Genomic DNA, 3,117 nt, shown 5'->3' with positions numbered 1-3,117 from the left:
TTGGTCAGCCTTATACCATGGTGAGGAACTGTTTGTTGGATTTGGAGGACTTCTTGTCTGAATGAGTCCTTTTGCCAGTAATGTTGGAAACAATTCTGCATACGGCATTGGTACGGGGTCAAAGGCTGGATACCTTGGAGCCCGATTGTTGTAATTTGGAGGTCGAACCTGCTGCTGAGGTTGCTGCGACCTTTGTTGAGTTTGTTGTTGCAAAACCTGAGGTTGATAAGCTGGCGCTGAGTTAACAACCGGAGTTATTGTTGCAACTTGAGGTTGGGATTTCTTCTTGATTTTGTGCAAGACATTGCTGACATCTTGATCCTTTTTCTTCTGGAAAGAACTTCCATACTTCCTTGGACCAATAGAAGATTCTGGTTCTTTGTTCAAGCGTCCTTCCCGAACTGCTTCTTCTAAACGTACACCCATGTTTACCATCTCAGTAAAATCACTTGGTGCACTTGCAACCATTCGTCCGTAGTAAAATGGACTCAAAGTTTTGAGATAGATTTTTGTCATTTCTTTCTCTTCAAGTGGTGGACAAATTTGAGCAGCAACTTCACGCCATCTCTGAGCGTATTCCTTGAAGCTCTCTCTATCCTTTTGAGTCATGGCTCGGAGTTGATCTCTGTCGGGAGCCATATCCAGATTGTACTTATACTGTTTGACGAAGGCCTCTCCGAGGTCTCGAAAAGTACGAATCTCTGAACTGTCCAAGTTCATGTACCATTTGAGTGCAGCACCAGTCAGGCTGTCTTGAAAATAATGAATGAGCAATTATTGATTATCAGTCTGAGTTGACATTCTTCGAGCGTACATCACAAGATGACTTTGTGGGCATGAATTCCCTTTATACTTCTCGAATTCTGGTACTTTGAATTTGTGAGGAATCTTAACATTTGGAACCAGACAGAGGTCTGCAGCATTCTTTCCAAATAGATCTTGTCCTCGGAGAGTCTTGAGTTCCTTCTGCATTTGCAGAAACTGTTCTTGGAACTCGTCCAATCTTTCATACACGCCAGCGTCCTCACTGGGAGCGTGATGATATACTTGTCCGCCCTGCGGGGGAAAAGTATGCATAATTGGTCGTGGAGAAGCCATGACAGCAGATCTTGGTATCTCAGTATTCTGTTGTGCGAAACCCATTGCCGTTGCTCTTGGAACTTCAATTTCCAGAGGTTTGTAACCCTCCGGTGGACGCATATCCATGGTGACTTTTGGAGCTTCAGAAGCTGGAGGTATGTACCCTTCTGGAGTAAAGTTATACGGCATGCCCCAAGGTCGATCAGGCGGCATGGTATACTGAGGAATAGGAGTAGAAACAATCTCGGAAACCACAGTCCTTTGTGGTTCTTCTGGCGTTGGTCGATTCTGCGCAACTACCAGGGCTTCTACCATACTATTGAGCCTTTCAACAGTACCTTTGAGAGTATTAATCTCTTCTCTGAGTTCTTCATTCTCTTGCTCAAAGTCTTCCATTCTTTTCTTGCGACTTGAACGAGTGTTGTATGGATGAGACAGCTTGAAAGTCTTGGTTCACCTCTTTCTCCTCCTCTCTTTCTGGAGAAAGGAAAGTGACTATTAGATCCGCGACAATTCCCGTGTCAGTGCGTACAACTAAAGCGATGTATGATATGCAATTAAGTTATTATTTTTCAAGGAAACACCATAATTACGTTATGAAACATCAAACTTTTATTAATTAAGCGAAAACGCCGTTTTTTACACACTTTGAAAAGGGAAATACAGAGAAACTGAGAGAAAGGACTCTAAAACTTTGACGAAGAGCCGACTTCACGTTCTAACATCTTCTTCTGTTTCTTGAGCTGAGCGTTCTCTGACGTGAGTTGATCGATGATCCAGGAAGCAGGAGGAATATGATGAGAAAGTGACGTTTGTGTCACTTGTCGATCGAGTACTTCAAGTAACTCATCCTTCCTTCTTAGGATGTTTTGAATTTCAACATTTTCCGTGTTGACAATCCGATACTTGTTCCTCCAAGCATTCCTTTCTTGGCATACCTTGTTTAATGCCGCTTGCAGTTTTTCAACATCGGTGGAGAAAAGGTAAATTGGTTCCCTTAGGGGAATAGGTTCTTGATGTTGATATGGCATCCTGAGCTTGAATGCTCTGACGCGTACCCATTGAAGGTAAGGATCCAGGGAGATGCAAAGATGTTTTCCTAACAATCTTCTCCCTTTACTGTGAACAAGACGCCAGGCTTGGACAATTTCCTTCTTCAGCATGTTGCCATGATCGTCGATGTTCTTGAAGAACAGACCCTCCAATTGGATGTTACTTGGAATATTTTTCATGGGATAGCCGTATTGACGACGGGCTAAAGCTGGATTGTAACTAATTCCTCCCTTAGCTCCAATAAGGGGTATGTTGGGGAAACTTCCGCAACTGAAGATGATCTTGGTTTCGTCGTTGTCAGGACTACACCAATCAATGTCTGTATGAGTGAGAGACATGATTTTCTGTGACCAGTAAAGGCCATCCCTCATGTTCCAGAAAGTGCTAGACTTCGGTAGGTGTGAAACGAACCATTCGTATAACAGCGGTACGCAGCATGTGATTAATCCTCCTCGCTGCAGGTTTCTTGAATGCACAGAGTGATAAGCATCCGCAAGCAAGGTTGGAACTGGATTTCCAATTAAGAAGATCTTAATTGCGTTGATGTCGACGAAATCGTTAATGTTAGGGAACAAAAACAATCCGTAGATAAGCAAAGCCAAGATTTCCTCAAAAGCGCTCATATCTTGGATGCTGACGAAGTACCGAGCTTGATCAAACAGGAATTTGGAGGGCAATCCTTGAATTCCTCCTCTACTCACCATATGAGTTCTGATGTCGACTACGTTCAAAGGAGTAGTTGCAGCAATGATAATGTCGTCAGGATTCTTTTCCAAACCGGAGTACGGATCTTGCGCGTACACGGGTATTCCAATCAGACGAGAGTACTCCTCTAATGTAGGCATGAGCTGATAATCTGGAAAGGTGAAGCAGTGATACGTTGGATCGTAAAACTGTACCAAGGTGGGAAGGATTCCATCCACCATGTTGGTATTGAGCAAAGGCAGAAGTTTTCCATACTTCTCCTTGAAAGCCTGGGGGTTG

The sequence above is a fragment of the Vicia villosa genome, linkage group LG2, assembly GCF_029867415.1.
Source record: "Vicia villosa cultivar HV-30 ecotype Madison, WI linkage group LG2, Vvil1.0, whole genome shotgun sequence".
Classification (NCBI taxonomy): Eukaryota; Viridiplantae; Streptophyta; class Magnoliopsida; order Fabales; family Fabaceae; genus Vicia; species Vicia villosa.
The sequence above is the reverse complement of the archived record's forward strand: the minus strand, read 5'-3'. Positions refer to the sequence as shown.